The sequence below is a fragment of the Camelus ferus genome, chromosome 29, assembly GCF_009834535.1.
Source record: "Camelus ferus isolate YT-003-E chromosome 29, BCGSAC_Cfer_1.0, whole genome shotgun sequence".
Classification (NCBI taxonomy): Eukaryota; Metazoa; Chordata; class Mammalia; order Artiodactyla; family Camelidae; genus Camelus; species Camelus ferus.
This window is the reverse complement of record NC_045724.1, coordinates 5,385,715-5,404,945: the sequence shown is the minus strand read 5'-3', so window position 1 is coordinate 5,404,945 and position 19,231 is coordinate 5,385,715.

The window sequence follows — 19,231 nt, the reverse complement described above, 5'->3', positions numbered from 1 at the left end:
CTCTTTGCCGAGTGACTGATAAATTATGCAAAAATCAGATTGACCATGGGTTAATGCTTGGAGTCTAGTGGTATGAAATAAAGGGATATACAGAGTGAGGTAAACACCTCTCCTGTCTACTCCCACGGCTTTGCTCCTTCCTCTGTCACGTTGCATCCTTACTGTCTATTTAACATCTCACACAGAATGAAATCAAGAACTTTCATTTCAACCCTCAGAAATCAGAACATTGGTTAGCTCGTAGTAGATGCTTCTAAAAAATTCTTGAATCACTTAATCAGTGGGTGATTTAGGGGTGTGATACCAGGTGATACCTGCTGGAAATGTGAAAATTCATGGACAGAACACACAGTGGGAATGAAATAAATGAAACGACGTTTTTTTTTCCTTTCTTTCTCAAATGAATTGTATGTTGAGGTTCACAAAATATTTTAAAGTACATATAAAGGATTAGGAAATGCTGTCTTTAAATTTTTGAAATTGAACACAAATCTGGTTTGCATTTATAAGACATTATTAAATAACTCAAAATTTTTGAGAAGCAGATACCAGGAATAAAAGGAAACTTAATCACATTCAAGAACCATTGTAAATGGTGATTTTGGTAAGCACAGGTCTAGAATTAGGTCAATATGGGGTCTTTGCATTATTGTCACAGAAGAGAATTGAAAAATGAACTTCTATAACTGCGTTACTTGGGACTTGCTTTATAATATATCTTCATATTATTATAAGACTGTGTTGCTTTAATGGCTTAATTGTGAATACTATCATTCATCATTTACAGTTCCCGAGTTGCAACATGAGAGAAATCAATGTGCATGAAAGAAGAGAATCATAAAAAATGCAGTGATCACAGGCAATAAAATATAAGGTGATAGATTACCTTGGTCCCGCCTAGTCTCATCCTAGTACTATAAATAAGCATGCTAGTTAATGCTCTTTTTTCCTGCATTTTCATCCAAGTAAAATGAAATGAGAAGTTGACACCTTATTTTAAATAGATTCTGGTTTATCTTTGGATGTTTGCATGGGTGAGATTAACTACCTATCTTTCACACCATTATTCATTTCTATTTACATTTGCCATGTTGAACTTGTTAGTTCGTTTGCAATACCCTTGAATATGTTGGTATATAGAGTCTTAGGACCTAAGTAAAAAAATCAATAGGCCACTTGAGAAATCAAAGTAGGCAAGGAGTAGGTAAGAATTTAATGCGAATAGAAAAATTAGTTTGGCTATGGATTTTCCCTGACAAGGAGGCTCCATGAAAACAGAAAGAGTAATCAGTTTTATTCACTATTGTATTCCCAGTGCCCAGCATTGAATGTGGCACTTAAAAAACCTAAATGGATATGTATTGAATTAATTTTGAGAGTCACCAGCATGGTGGAGGAAGCTTTATCAGTCACAGAGCAGAGACATCTGTGAGCTACCTTCTGACACATATTGAAGAGAATGTACAAAATGCATGAGGCTCATTTACAATATATCTGCTCCATGAAAATTCTGGAAATGCAGAGAATAAATACTTTCATTGTGTTATGGGAAAGGGGGCACTTTATTTTTTTGAGTCAAAAGAAATTCAAGAGAATATTTTAATGCATTTCCTCTTGGAAAGTAGCTGGTGGATACCTTCTGTGTTGCAGCAAACCAAATTACTGTATGAGTTGCTGTGAAACAGCATACTGATCTGTCCTGGCTGGCCAGATCCGTAGTATTTCCTCACTGAGTGCTTAATGAGAGGTTCATGATGATGGGGGAGATGAGGTACTTTGTTACCATCCACTGATCCTTGCACCTTTAAAGGTGATTTATCCTCAGCCTGCCTTGAAGCAGCTCCTGGCTGTAGGCTTCAATGTCAACAGATTTTCATATGTCATCAGTTATACTTGGAATTTTAAAAAAAGATACAAATTCTATTTACAAACCAAAAACAGACTGATGGACATAAAAAACAAACTACAGTTACCAAAGGGGAAAGGGCAGGGAGAGATAAATTAGGAGTTGAGAATTAACAGATACACATTAATATATATATATAATAGATAAACAACAACGACCTACTGTATAGCACAGGAAACTATATTCAATTTCTTGTAATAACATATAATGTAAAAGAATCTGAAAAGAAAAACCATATATGTATGTATATGTATAACTGAATCACTTTGCTGTACACCTGAAAGTAACATTGTAAATCAACTACACTTCAATATTTTTTTTTTTTTAATGAAGATTCAACTTCTTACCAAGCCACTGTGTGGTGTGTGAACTGTGAAGTCACAGGGCTTCACACTTAGAAAGGCTTCACGTTTGGTTTAGAGATCTGCTGTCACGATCTTGACATTTTTAATATTTTTAAACAAAGGACTGCATGTGCTCCCCACTATTGTTTAGCCCCGGTTCCCGCGTACTATGTAGCCTTGCCTGAATATTTAGCCTGGCATCCACTCCTTTTTAACAATCCTTTCCAACCTCATCATCCACTAATCCCACCCTTAAGTTCCTGAATTAATTAAGTTCACTGAACTTATTACTCCTCACAGGTCACTGCCTTACCCTTCGCTTTGTACCCTCCATCTGGTGGGAATACTGGCACCGCTCTCCACTGCCTGGCTGATTCAGGGCCAGCTCAATACTGAACTTCATGAAGCTAATCTGACCATGCAGAGACAGCGAATTTCTCTGATTGAAAATCTACAGCATCTTTCACTTGTTGCACCCATTAAACAGTTACCTAATTTTGTTGTGTCTTGTTATCTTAATTTTCCATAGACGGTTGTCAGTGTACCCAATTCAGTACCTCCTTAAAGACAGGAATTGCCATTTGTTAGGCCCCACTATGCTTATTAAAGTGCTTATCACAGAACTGCTATTCAATTATTATTTTGACCAAAGAAGTAAGATGGGTAAATTATTCTAAAGTATCTGTTTACAATATTCAGTGATAAGCCATAAGGAAATTGCCTGAAGTAGCCTGTATGAAATTATTTCTCAGAGCAAAGGAAAAGAGAAACACATTTACAATTTGAGGGGAAATTTTTTTAAAACATATGTAGTTCAAAATTTACTTCTGAATTATCTTTATCTAGTTTACCTATGCCTTATGACATAGCTTTTATCTTCAAAATTGACTCTAGTCCTTCTAGCAAAATTTCTGGACTATTACCTTTTCTGTCACTGGATGCCTAATTATTCAATTTATACTCAAAATTAACCATGCATGACAAGCTATTTCTTTCTCCTTTTAACACCCTACCTAAGTCCCCTGGTTATTCTTAATGACCACCATACCTTTTCCAGGTCCCAGAACTCAGACCTCTTGTTTTAATCAGGAATCTGTCCTTGTACCCCATAGAGATAAATCCTCCTTGCTATTCCTGTTGCCCCATTGTCTCTTGGTCATGTCATAGTGATGTTTGCTCCATCTGGAACCATGATAAATGAGATTATATCTTCTCACCTGCTCCCTTCACCTTTCCTAAATGCCTTCCCTTGTCAGCACACATGAAGACATCTATTGCATCTCCTCTCTCTTCTCTACAGAGTCACTAGGGATAGTGTTTCCAGATCTTTAATGAATTTCCCCAGGAAGTTTTCAAAATGGAAAGCCCTGGATTCTCCCAAGATGGTTCTGTAAGTATGCCACTGTCTACAAAAAACACATCTAAAGAAAAAAAGCAAAAGCAACTACAAGTTAGCACTGCTGGTCTGGCTCATTGACTTTATAGCATGAATGCTATAAAACATAAGTTCATCCAGTCCAGTAGATCCAGAGTCACTTCATGTCACGTTGCATCCTTCATCTTGCTTTCTGTTAATGAAATTGCAGATTTATTTATATTTTATGAACACACAAGTGTTTAACACAAATAACTGAAGAACAAATGGAAAATAAGTTTTAAAGATTAGTGGCACTGAGATTGACTTTTAAAACTGTGTGTACTTGATTGCATTAGCATCAACAAAAATACAAAATTTCTTTGCTTTGTATTGACCATGTTCCTCGCAAATTTCAAAAGACATATACAAATAAAAACTTGGAGGAATTCTTACAATGCATTTTCTCATAACAGCCTTTATAGCATTACTCAGTGTCAGCAGGTATACATAAAAGGCATTATAATTGTGGTAGTTTATAACAAGCTAAGGAGACAAAAAGCATGGTATCCTATTTAATGTTGACACAATTATTAACCAGGCTCAAATTTTTTTGAAAAATAATGCATTGATCACTTCATCAACATCAAAGAACATGCATCTAAAAGACTATAATTAAAGTTTGATAAATAGAGTTATTGATAGAAGCTGCAATTTTGTTCTACTTTTCATCATGAATTATTAGTCTTATACTTCACATTCCTCATATCAAAATCCCAGTAGTTACATTTTCAGAAAAGCCAATATTTAATTTTTGCTGCTTAAGTAAGTCATTAAATAGGCAGAAACTAGTCTATGTTAATTAACAACTATTTAGTCTAAGCAACAGAGTCCAAGTATGTGGGAAGCATCTTTATTTTCAAATATATTTAAAATATTAATTAAGCTCTCTAAACATAGCAAAAAGCAAAGGTTCCCCCTAAAAATATATGTTTTAGAATGACATTTTAGACTGAAGTTTCTAGACAAGGTTTCTCCACTTTTAGCCTGCACCAGGAAGCCCACCCCCCAGAACGTTGGGTTTTGAAGGCCAGGGAGTTTACTTTTGGGAGAGACAGAGGGTTGTGGGGAATAGAAACTCTGCTCTTAAAGGGCATGCACAAAATCTAACACCCCGAGACCCAAGGCAGAAGCAGCAGCTTGAAAGGAGACTGGGTCAGATCCATCTGCTGATCTTGAAGAACGAGCTTCTTGGAAAGGCTGGAGGCAACTGAGTTCTCCCTGGGGTCACAGACTCCAGTGAGAGCCATTTTGGGGAGCACGCTCCACCACAAGGACACTGGTACTGGCTTAGAATCCTCCCTCTGGCTTATTATCCTCCCTCTGTATTAGCCCCATGACCCAGACCTAACCACTGGCCTTTCCACACCAGTACTGGGATGGCTCAAGTCAGGCAGCTGGGATACAGCCCCGCCCACCACCAGGCCAGCTGCCTGGGACTCCCTGGCCACCCTGGGACCCTGCCCACTCATGAGAGGGCCCACCAGTGCACTGTAAGTTGCCCCAGGAGATCTTGAGCCCTGCAGCCAGCCATCAGGACCTGGCCAACCCACCAACAGGCCAAGACCACCTCCAGGACCCCTGGGCCCTGCAGCCAGTTACCAGAACCCACTCTGCCCACCACTGGACCAGAACTAGCTTCAGGACAGCCACAGCCTCACAGCCTTCCATGTCAGGATCCAGTCTACACTGCCAGCAGGCCACCACCAGTGCTAGGATGCCTTGGGCCTCTCAGTCATCCCAATGACCCAGCCCCATCCACCAGCAGATCAACACCAACCTTGGGGTATCTCAGACCTTGCAGCCAGCTGTGTCCATAACTGATGTCACCCACCAGTGGACAAACATCAGCACAGGGCCCCCCAAGGCTCTGTAGCCAGAACACCTGGGAACTGACTCTGCCCACCAGCAGGCTGGCACTAGCTTCAGGACACCCCTGTCAGGCCATAGCCTGGCCCACCAGCAGGCTGACACCAGCTCTAAGACACCTTGGACTCCTGATCCAGCTGCCCCAGAATCCAGGCCCATTAAACAGTGACCTGACACCAGCTTTGGGACTCCCAGGATCTCACAGCCAGCCCCATTGGAAACTGGTAGGCTGACACTGGATCTGGTAGCCCCAGGCCCACAATCACCCACCTGGAACCTGGACCCAGCCACCTGTGGGCCAGCACTAGCCCTGGGACTCCTGGTGCTCTGCATCCAGCCACTTCATGACCCAGAACTGCCCACCAGCAGTTGGAGCCTCTGCCCAAGGGAGAGCAGCAAGAAGTGAATGAGTCATTTTTACTTCAGAGTAATGTTCCATTATAGAAGTATACTAAAATATGAACCCTCCTACACTGCTGGTGGGAAGGCAGTTTGGTGCGGCCACTGTGGAAAACAGTATGGAGATTCCTCAAAAGACTAGGAATACACTTACCATATGACCCAGGAATCCCGCTCCTGGGCATATATCCAGAAGGAACCCTACTTCAAAAAAACACCTGCACCCCAGTGTTCATAGTAGCACTATTTACAATAGCCAAGACTTGGAAACAGCCTAAAGGTCCATCAACAGGTGACTGGATAAAGAAGCTGGCATTGGTATATTTATACAATAGAATACATTCAGCCATAAAAACCAACAACATAACGCCATTTGTAGCAACATGGATGTCCCTGGAGAATGTCATTCTAAATGAAGTAAGCCAGAAAGAGAAAGAAAAATGCCAGATGAGATCACTCATATGTGAAATCTAAGAAAAAAGAACATAAATACAAAACAGAAACAGACTCATAGACATAGAATACAAACTTGTGGTTGCCAAGGGGGCAGGGGGTTGGAAGGGACAGACTGGGATTTCAAAATGTAGAACAGATAAACAAGATCATACTGTATAGCACAGGGAAATATATACAAGAACTTGTGGTAGATCACAGCGAAAAAAAAAAGAATGTCACAATGAATATATGTATGTTCATGTATAACTGAAAAATTGTGCTCTACACTGGAATTTGACACAACACTGTAAAATGACTAATAACTCAATAAGAAATGTAAAAAGAAAAAATAAGTATACTAAAATATGGTTACTCCTTCTGTTGATGGAAATGGGGTTGTTTCTAGTTTGAGGATGTTATGAATAAATCTGTTATTACAAACTTTCATGGATATTTTCCTATGGACGTATGTAGACGTTCTCCTTGAAACACACTCATGAGAGGAATTTTGGGGTTACAGGGTAGGTGTATATTTAGTTTTATGAAAAATCTGCCAGACTAATCTCTAAAGTCATACATCTTTCATTCTCACCAGTGATGTGTTCTATTGCACCACCTCCTCACCAACACCTGTGAAGCTTTTCATTATTTTTCCCACATAGTATGTAAATAGAGGTATATAATTATGATTTTAACTTGTATCTCCCTAATGCCTAGTAATGCTGAGCACTCTTTAATATCCTTACTGGCCATTCATATATTTTTTGTTTGTTTGTTTAGTGCTTTTGGCCCATTGTTATTTTGCTTTTGTGGTGATTTACCATTGAGTTGTAATATCTTATTATATATTCTGGATACATCATTTTCTAGGTCTCTGTATTATAAATATTTTCTTTAACCTGTGGCTTGAATATTTATTTTATGAATGATATCTTCTGAAGAGCAAAGGTTTTCAAAGTGAAGTCTAATGTATTACTTTTTATTTTATAGCTAATGCTTTCAGGACCCTGTGTGAGATTTCCTTACACCACGATCACAAAGACATTGACCTTCCTCTACCATATTTTCGCTTGGAAAGCTATATTTGTTAGATACTGCATTTAGGTTTGTGATCCACATTGAATTAGTATTTGTGAATGTTTTTAGATAGATGCTGCTTTTCACGTTTTTCAATATCCAGTTCCAATTGTTAAAAAAAGCTTTCTTTCCCCATTGTATTGCTTTGGAGCATTGTCTGAAAATCAGTTGAATATATGTGTTTTAGGTCCATTGGGATTTTTTCATCTGGTCATTTGATGTATTATTAATATTATTTTTTGCTATTATCACACTATCAAATACTGTAGTTGTGTGATAAATGTCAAAATCTGATTATATAGGTCTCCATTTTTTTCTAAATTGTTTTGAAAACAATTTAGAATTCTAAATTTTTCATAGATTTTTTTCATTTTAGAAATCTTTAATAAATTTGATATACATTTTAGAAAAAATTACAAATTTAAAATATCATACTTTTGTGATTTTAATGGGTTTGGATTGGATCTAGAAAAAAATATGAGAAATGCCATCAAAATTGAGAATTTCAATCCATGAACATAGTATATCTCTATAATTATTCAGGTCTTTAATTTCTCTCAGCTATGTCAGACAGTTTTCCATGCGGAATTTTTACCCATAAAGTCATTAAATTTAGCCCTCAGTAAATTGTCATACTATTTAAAAAGTATTGCTTTTCAACTATAATTATAACATGGGGAAAAAAACAGCATTAAATCTCTGAAATTAGATACATCTTATTTCAAAATCTAGCTTTTCTACTTCCTAGCTTTTTTAACTTGACTGTGCACCTTAAATAATTTGTTTCCTCATCCATAAAATAATGAAGAAATACGTACTTGTAACCATAATTTTAATTTTTTTTTATTACTTGATATTTCTCCCACTTTGGATTTGGACATCCTGTATTATGAGTAATGACAGGAGGCAGAAATAAAAAGATGAGAACTTCACTTTCTCTTCTTTGATTGTTAGGAATTGAATACATAATCAATGCTAAGACAGTTGTTTCCAATCACCCAGGATTTTAACTTATTTTCAGAAGTGAAGCAGATAGGGGGAATGGTGAATTAATAATGGCCACAGGGATACTGGCAAACAAGTTAACTTTGCAGAGGCAAATGGAAACAAACCCAGCAATAAGCCCAGTGTCCCCGGCTGGCAATGCAATGGCCAGAGCTGTGAGTCTCCGGTTCTCTCTAGACTTACTTTGTGCTAGGAATGTGGCCATGTCTGGCTGCCCAGCCTCCTTTGCTCATGCTTGTTTTGTGAGCCTGGCTCTCCAAACTTTCCAGGAACACTATGCGATACCTTAAATCCCTGCAATAAATTATCTTTCTGTTTAATTATCCAGAGTCAGCGTCTATTGCTTTCTACCAAGAACCCTAACTAGTATCCTCTTTCACAGAAATCATGTGAGCCTTAAATGAGATAAATAAAGAATCTGTTATAGCGCCTACCCCAGAGTAAGCAAGCAAAAAGTATTAGGTCTTTCTCATGTTTTAAGTATTGCATTCCACTAGGATTTCCCTTTAAATTCTTCTTATCAATAGAATGCTTAATATAGATCATAGATAACATGCATCTTTAATGAATAATCAAATCTCTCCAATTTCAGGTTAATATATTGTATAATCACCCTAGGATGCAGCAGAGAATTCCCCCCAACTTATTTAATAGTCTGGACTTTCATAAAATCAAAATATCTTAAACTCCTAAAAGCTGTAACCACATATTAATATCTAGCAAAAGAAGGGAGATTTAATCCCTAAACTTCAGGATCTTCATTAGAATGTATTTTAGCCTGAAATGTATTAGGGAGGAAAAAGAAAAGTTATGCAAGAAATAAAATATTGAGACTCCTTCTATGCTGTACTTATGAGAATTCTAACCAGTGAAATAATGGTTTCTGTCTAGAATTGTGTTCTATTTTCTGCCAATAAAATGTCGCATCCCATTTGCTTTTACTTAGGCTAGGTATTTGTTTGAAAGCTCTATGGATTTTTCCATAATAAATCCCTAATTCTTATTCAGTAGCATTCCAAAGTGTTTTTCTACAAACAGACATTTTGTTCAATTAAGTTTGGCTCTAAGAGTTACTTTTGTATTCTTCTCTTATATGAATTAAATATATCATTTCTCCGCTCTATTTCCTATTTACTTTCAAAGCTTCCATAAACACATGGCTATGTCTTACATATTTCATTTGATAATGGTATTGAACCAAGATCTTTGCAGTATTAACTAGATCTCAGGAGAAAACTCTTTCTACATGCTTTTCCACTCATTGTATCATTATTGTTTTTATTACACCAATTTTTAAAGACCAGGTTTTTCTACCTAAATTATTATTCCTCCCAGCGCAAAATATAGTTTGCCTTTATTTCTGAGACACGGATAGAAATTTGAGGCCCAATATTATTAAGGAGTTTTAACCATACAGATATAGCCACTGGATTGACAACAGCGTTGGAAGTCAGAAGACTTGTTTTAAGTCCCAACTGTAACCTTTTTTTTGCTGTTGTTATATGATTTCAAACTCATTGAAACTCGGCTTCTTTCAACTGTAGAATGGGGATACTGTGGGTAATTTGTACTCTATCTACTCGGAGTGCTACCTTGAGCATTAGGATGGCAAGATATGCCTAAGAGCAATTTGCTAAACCAAATAGCACTTCAAATTGCTTCTCTCTATGAAAGCACTTATCACAATGTCTGGTAATTATCTTTTAACTTGTCTGTCACCCCCTTTCTAAATCCTTTCCTCCTAGAAGGAAAGATAAATGAATGAAAATGTAAATTACAAGTTCCAGAGCCAATAAGAATATCACTGCTACTAGAAATTCAAAAGATTTTCACAACGTGCTGTGCTTTTACAATGTTGTTGCTTCTTGTTTAAATTTAGAAACAATTTACATAGACTCTGCTCCCACTTTACTTTTTCTCTCATTGGTTTCTTAAATACAAAATGAAAAAGAGTTAAAGAGAAAGTATGTGGTTGTAAAAACCTTACTGTTTAGACAATGGCATGTATATAGGAGAGCATGTCAGTAATTAGTAATGGAAAGCAAAGTGTTTAAAGCTTGCTTATTTTTTAAATAAAACTATGAATTTTAGATTTAATATATTTTATAAACAATTTGCCCCTGTATAATTTTGGAGAACACTTATTTAAATACAATGATTCTTCTTACTATAATTAAAGACCTTAGAGCCAAAAAAAGGGGAATTATGTGACTTGCAGTGGTACAGATGGAGTCATTTCTGCATTCTTGGTTATACAGTTGACCCTCAAACAACACAGGTGTAAACTGCACAGGTCCACTCATACAAGGACTTTTTTTTCAATAAATACATTGGAATAATTCTTGCAGATTTGAGACAATTTGGAAAAAATTCACAGACAAACCACCTAACTCTCTCATAATTGAAGAAACAGCATATTCAGTCTATCATCACAGATTTTTTTAGTGAACCCAATATTGTATTATGAATATGACTGCTGTACTGAATTCCACAAAAATTTTATAATGATTTATTCATTAGTGTATATGCTGGGTTACCATGAAGCAATCATATTAGTTATACTTGGCTACTATAAAGCAATCACATTGCTGTTTCTTCATTATCGATGTGTGCATTGATTGATATATCTGAGTGACTTTTTCACACTATCATTTCTTTTTGATGTCTAATATTATGTATAGCATCTACAGTGTTTTCTATAATATTAGTGTAATATTGCATATATAGCATCTACAGTGTTTTCTATAATATTAGACAATATTGATGTAGATACTGACAGACTATTCCTCTTATAAACAGACAACAAAAACTCACAGTAGTGACAAGTGCAGTACAATACTGTCAATGTATTTCCCCTTCCTTATGATTTTCTTAATAAAATTTTTCTCTAGCTTATTTTATTGCAAGAATACAGTATATAATACATAAAACACACAAAATATATGCTGATTTACTGTTTGTGTTATCAGTAAGGCTTCCAGTCAACATGGTAGTTAAGTTTTAGGGAGTCAGAAATTCTACCCTAGTTTTCTACGGTGTGAGGGTCAGTGCTTCTATACCCTCCACATTGTTGAAGGGTCAACTGTAAATCTTATTTCTATTTTTATGTTTTAAAAGTGCGTTGAAGTCACTTATCACTTAGAATGCACCGAAAACATGTTATTTTTAATTGGGGATGTTACTGAAGAAGTCATTGCCTAACTGATTTTCAGATTAAATAGTGTTTATATGAGAACTTGGTAGGAAAATCCTTTCTCGTGGTAATGAATAAAGTCAGTAAAAGTATAGTCACTCTAAATTTTCCCTTTTGTTTTGGGCCAAGATTTGAAGAGAGAGACCTGAAAAGCATTTCTGTCATGAAAAATACCTCTGTGTCTTTGAGTGGCATAAATTATCATGTTTCATGGTAAACTGTAACTTTAACAAAAGCAAGTGACTAATATGTGTCTCCAGAGACCTTGGATGGCAGTTGTGAATAACAAGGATATAGAACAATTATGTGGAGATCTAGCAAGTAAATCATCTTTCTGACTTTTCATTTATCAAATATTCATTGAGTATATTTTATATCAAATACCGTGCTAGGCAGTAAAGCTCAAAGATGAGCACAATTATTCTGAGAGCATCTTAACGGATGCATAGAATTTAATAAAGCTGGGAGTCAGGTGAAACAAACAGCCAGAAGGTTGTGTAGAAAGAGTTTGTCTTCTCAACACCAGAGGCCCTGGATAAGAGCCCCAGATCTTTTATTGACTAGTCCTCTGATGTTGGTCAAGCCATTTTGCCTCTCTGAATTTTCTGTATCAGTGAATTCTAGATGAAAATATTATCTTCCTCATGAGGATATTAGTGATACCATTTGAAGTAACATGGGCAGAAACTTCATATCCCAAATGCTTAATTACTGCTATAGAAAAGGGATTTGGTATCGATTATAGATCACAGAACTAGAGTCACCATTTAAAATCCATTACCACCAAGATAAATTCTTCTGTGTATTATTATTATAATTATTCATTCTGATTATGGAATTAGAATTATTAGATATTATATATCTATTCTATGATGTATGGCATATTTTCACATTTCATATATTTCAAAGTACAGTCCACAGCTTTTCATATATATTGAATTCTATTTTTTTTATGGAGGGGAGATAGGTAATCAAAAACATTGGTTAATTTTAAATGGTGCTGAGTTTTGTACACATATTGGTCAGAAGGACACTTGAGGGAGTATAATATGCTAGACTCTTGAAGATTAAGTAACAGAGTAAGATGGTGTTTTAGCTCCCACATTTTGTGTGTGTCCTTAGAAAAACTTAGAATAACATCTACTCTCAATTTTCTCATCTATAAAGCAAGTTTAATAATGCTGCTTAACTCATAGTGGTTTTTGGTTTTGTGGAGTTTTTTTGGTTGTTGTTGTTTTGTTCAGTGAGATGTGGCTGTATGTAAATCTGCCAGAAGAGTGTCTGAACAAAGTAAATACTCAAAGAATATGAATGACGAGTTTACAGAAGTAAACTTATAAATGTTTCTGTTACCATTATTCAGTGCATACAAGTAGCCTGGCAGCCTCATCATCCAGCCTTGACCCTCCTCTCCCACTGCCTTACAGCACGCAGGTAAAAAGCAAGTCAACAGCTAACCTGCTGAATACAGTATCCATGCACAGGTAATTGGAATGGTTACATTAATAAACTTTACCCTCCTGCATGTCACTTATTAGAAATATCAACTGGTATTCTGCCAAAACAGGGCAAGAACCATGTCTATGATGTGTACTTATATCATTCTGAACATCAAGTACATTCATAATTTGATAACAGTAGCTAACATTACACAGTGATACGGAAACCATGCCTGAGGCCATTAAAGAGTTAAAAGCAAAACCCAGGTTGTTTCAAGTTACGCACAGAACCTGGTAGAATGACACCAGAAAAGTAATATCACTTAGTGTTCCGGAACACTTGAGAAGACCTTCCATTAGAATTCAGTTTTTAAGTTTTTCTCGACCCTTAGACAGCCAACATACTTTATACAACTGTTCTTACTTTCACAACTCAAAGCAGAGACAGAGACAATTTGCAACTCAAAGGTGACCAGAAGTAGGTTCAGCAATCCCTTTCTAAAAGTCTATTGGAGCAGAATTGACTTCCTCAAGCAGCAACAGGGCACGTTCATGTTAATAACAACTTGGAAATAGTGTTCTTGACATAGAATTGAACTTAAGGGCTCTATACTAAGAAAGAATACTGACAAAAGTCAGGATATTTTTCAAAGAAACAGTCAGTTCTTCTACATGATAGTGACCATCAGGAGGCCAGCTAGAATGAGACACAGACAAAGGTGTCCAGGAGAGAGCAATGTGTTGTCAAGGAGCAGGTGGTAAGAATAGAACTAGGATATAGGTGTTCTTAAGATATTATTTATATGTAGTGAAATTCACATTTCTTAGAGATATTGCTCAAAGAATGTTTACCTTTGTATATACCAGCTAGGTCACTACCCATCCAGTTTAAAGTATAAAATATTTTCTTTACACTAAAAGCTTTATGACCTTCTGGTCCATATCTTCCAGAGGTAGCCACCATTCTGATTTCTTTGGTCAGAGCTTAATTTTGCTTGTCATGGAACTTAATTAAATTGAACTGATATATTCTTAAATAGGGATTTTAATTTATGGCATGTTTTCACATTAGATTTACTGTTTACCTTTTTACAATGTATTTGTTACTATTAATGGTATGGATTCAGTTATTTTCCACTAACCAATTCTTCCTGCTAGACTTATAAATAATATGCACAATAATTATCTGTGCATTGTTAACCAACACCTTGTGAATCCAGGTGAAAACTGCAGGCAAGAAGATGCTATGTCCCTGTGGGTAGACTAGGTAAGCAGTGGTCATTACATAATGAGGGTCTCCTCCTTGAGTAAAGTCTGTGTGTGTGCTGTGTTACTTCTCAGTTCCAAGCTCTTTTACATGATTGTTTTGTTTGACACTTAGTACAACCCTGCAAAGTAATGAATATTTAAATGCATTTTATTGGGGATTATGAGTGGTGAGTTGCAGAGAAGTGACAGATTTGTTATCCAAAAGGAGTCTTATCTCTGTTATCCTACACTGCTTCCTCCTTGCCTGTAATGATTACAATCATGCTATCGAAGAGTGGTTTCTTACAAGCACTTCACAGAAAATGCCTGGGGTTTAGCTCCAGGTGGTACCATAGCATAGTGGTCAATTTTCTTTCTCTGTTTTCTTCCTTTTAAAGATATTTATATGGATAGGTGTGCAAAGCAAAAGAACATTCTGTTATTGCTAAAGGAAAGTTAAATAATCATAGTATTGGAAAGAAACAAAAAAGACATGGAAGAACAAAGGTGAGACAAAATTTGAGGGATCTGATCTCACTTAACAACCACAGAGTAAGAGTGCATTAGGCACGTTAACCCAGAGTCAACCCGATTGAAGATCTTCTCCCAGCAAGGGATCAGGGTACCTTGTCACTGCATCCTTTCCCACTCAGTCTGGAAGGATTCTTCCAGAGTCCAGAGTTTCGTAGGTTTAGAACACGTGTGGATTAGACTCATCTCTTAGAGAAGTTTTATGTTCAGCCAATCTCAGTAGAAGTTGAGAATAGACTATATTACATTTTAACATTCCTTCTAGCTCAGGGTTTTATGATCCTTTGGAGATTCATAATTTCCAGTATCTATGACATTCCTTGGTATTAAGCTGCATTTTTCTAATTTACTGCATCACACTAAATGGTGCCCTAGTGGTCTGAAAAATGAATGTGTGCACCCAACCCTAAACACTGTATTTAGTACACTTGCCATGATTCCTCTCTTCTTTGCATATTTTCATCTACAATTATCTCTTGTGAGTGGAGAAAAAAATCTTTGTCAAAAAGCAGTATCAATTGAATTGTGTTCACCATATATTAGACAGAAGTTTAGGCCTCAGTTTTCTCATTGCAGAAAATTGGGATATATATATATCCAATTACATATATATATACACACACATACACACACACACACATATATTAAAACATTTTATATATATAATATATATAAACAAATATATATAATATATATATATAAACAAATATATATGATATATATATAAACAAAATAACTTCCCAAGGTGCTAAGTGACTTAAGGTCAACAAAATTTCTAGCAAAATATTTCAAACATATGATAAGAATTTCTAAATACTAAATATATATATTTATATATCCCCTCTCTACATCCACTGAAGTTCAATTCCGAATTAACTTTCAGATTAGTGTCTCTGCTGTATGTCTTGTTCTCCTCACCTTATATAATATGATAGCCTCCTAACTGGTTTTCTCCTGTAATTTATGATTAAAGTGTAAAATGCAGTGTCAAAATGCAGTTGCCTTACTTCAGGATCTTTCAACTCTACCCAAAAAGCTTACAATGTGAAGTCCAATTTGCTTAACATAGCCAACAAAGCCATCACAGTCTTGCTCAACTTGTACCCTTCAGTATCCTGTATCATCACTCATCCATCTCCTCCAGCTATCTTTAACTGCATCCAATTATTGGTCATTTCTTAAATAAGCCATTTACGTGAGCCTCTGATACCCTGACCTTCTGTCTATGAGATGCTTCACCCACTTTTCCACATCATAAACATCATTCTTGGTTTACTTTTCTGTCTCTTAATCTCCCTCCTATTTTCAGGTCTGTGAACTGAAAGACATTGAATTTGTTTGTTTGTTTGTTTGTTTGTTTATTTATGTATACGTTCATCAAAAAGCCTAGAGCTTGACACAGAAGAAACACACCATTGACCTTTGGTATTTTCCTTTTTTATCTACGGTAAAATACAAGTTAGCAAATCCTTCATGTAAGATTGTGTACTACTAAGTGATCACTTTGGAACATCTACTTCAGTTGGTTTGGTGTGAAAAAAAAAAAAAAAGAGAAAGGAGGAAATAACTTCTCCTAAACACTGCCCTATAGGAATCCAAACAAGCGGCCCAGGAATTGCTCATTTACTTGTTTCCACACTCACTCCCTTTTGTTTGTAACAGTGGCCTGTCAATGGTGCATAGACATTGCTGAATACACTTGCAAATATGGTCCTTACCTATTTGAAATTTGATATGACTATTCAGCTTGATTGACATGGTTACCATTTCGTGCCATTGTCATTCTCCAATTATTGGCATCTTCTGTCAGGCATTTTGAGTGGTGCGGGAGATGGAGTCAGCAAATTGATACTTTTATTTTTACATTTAGATCTTTCAAACTCTTGAGTAGTGCCTGACTTATTATCTGTGCCATCCCATACATTACACATGTTCCAAGCACTTACTTCACTTTTTCTGGCTGTCTAAGATGCTTCTTAATGTTGTCACTCAGAGACAGTGAACTACAATGCTAAAGTACTCATTGTATTATTTCAATCTGTACCATGTAAAAAGCTAAACTACAATAGATTATCTACACCAGCCACTCTCGGCTAGCTAATGGAGATTTGGAATGAGAGTGGCATGTATGAGCAGAAATAGCGACACTGGAACAGCAGTCTAGAATTAGTGACTCATTCTTTTTGTTAAATACACCACGAGGTCAGCCTTAAATGTTTCCCATCTGTTTTCAAGAGCGGGGCTGAAATAATGGAGACTACATTTTAAATTTATATAAAAATAAGGTATATTTCATAACCATCATAGTAAGAAAACAGTCATTGTTACTCAAAAAATAGTACAAGCCTTTCTTTTTGTCATCCTTCTTTCTGTTTTTGTCCTCCTTTAAAAAAAATTTATCTTCATCCTTTCATTTTTCCATCTTTCATTTCTATATCAAGTATTTTGTAATATTCTTTTTAGTGAAAAATATTGTACTATGACCTGCAGGAAATGCTGATATAAACAAAATGAATCAACAAACAGAAAAGCTCTTTCCTTTAAGAATAGCTATCTAGTATACATGCCTAGGAGTATATGTGGGTAGCCGGTGGTTTTCTTGGGAGGCAGAAAGAAGCAGAACAAAAAATAATAGCTATGGTAATAATCACAATAGGTAATGGTTAACAGAATACTATTCACCAGGAAATGTTCTAAGTACTATACATGCATGATATATTTAACCATCACAGTAAAATAATTTTACTAGAACCATAAAAGAGACAAATGGAGGCTTACATAGCTGCAGATAGGGGGAAATTACATTTGTCTAGGGATATGATTGTGAAATATTTCTGCAAGATATAACATTTGAATCTGCAATTAAGGGATGGATAATTTTGTGCTGGTAGAGAAGCAGTAGGTGAGGAACTGATTCTCAAACTAGACAGTACATACTTGTCACTTGGAAATTTCTTACAATGTTTCATATACTTTTGAATCAGAATCTTAGGGTGATTCAGTTATGAGGAGCATGCAAAGAGGTAAAGGAATTTCCGTTTTAACAAATGACCTCAGTAAAGCCAACAATCTACAGGTCCATGTCCATGATGTTTGCAAACCTCTGGATTATGAAATAACCTGAGTTGAGGCTTGACCCAGGCTGGAATTGTAATTAGTTGGAATGGAAAGCTTTTAGGTACATATAAAGAAGAAATGGTTGATATCTCTGAAAAGATGACTGTCAGAAAATGAAGTTCTTGAATATAAAGCTACTACTTCTGGTACTTATTTAAAATGTTTTTTGAGAGCCAAATGCTGTTCAAGGCTTTATGGATCCAGCAATAATCAAGCAGATGTTTACACTTGTGGAGTTTGCATGCTTATTAGGACAAACAGTAAGCAAATATGAAAATAAGCAAGATTATCTTAGACACTGAGTGCTATGGGAAAGACAGAATCAGGGAGGGGATGGGGTCATCAGGACAGTAACTTTTAGAGAGATTTTAAAAATGAGTAGGAGCCACCCATAAGAAGATTAAAGGGGGGAAAAAACAGTCCAAGGAAGGGAACAGAAAATACAGAAGTCTCAAAGAGGGACCTACTTCACATGTTTGAGAAACAGAAGATATTGATTCAATTGGTAGTAGTCCTCTATGAAATATATTAATGAGGGTTGACATTATTGTACTCAGAAGATTAATTTGGGGGCAATATAAAAATTGGAGCATGTAGGGAGGGTAATGGAGAAGTCTAGCTGAAACTTATTTACAGTAGTTAAGGTAATAGATACTAAATTCCTTCTCCAAGCAAATGACCTTAGGAATGGCCAAGAGATTAACACGCATTTTAAGAGAGATTTTTGGAGATGAAACTAACAAAACTTGTCAGCTGAGTAATATGAACTACCAATGTAAAGGGAAAGATCAAAACTGGATTCAAAATTTTAAGTCTGCGTGATTTTATTTAACAGTACTACCAAGTGCAGAAAGTAAGGATATTGGGACAACAAGGCAAATGAAGGGGCATTTAAAAATTTTGTTCTGATTATGTTAACTTCATTCGTGGAGAGTGGGAATGATGCCTTCTACCGTTCATGTGGGGTATTTAAAACTTGCCTCAGAATGAGTACTCAGTATACTTACTTTATTAGACAAATCATTATTCAGTTTGTCTGTATGTCATATTCATTAGGCTTTACTTTCATTTGACCTAAAAAAGTTCTGAATGAGAAAGTCAAGCTCCACACTCTTGACATGTATCTAGCTAACTCACAATCTTGAGCAAGTCATTTTTCAGATTCAATTTTTTTTTTCTTTTGGGGGGAGGAGGTAATTAGATTTATTTATTTTAGAGAGGTACTGGGCACTGAACCCAGGACCTTGTGCATGC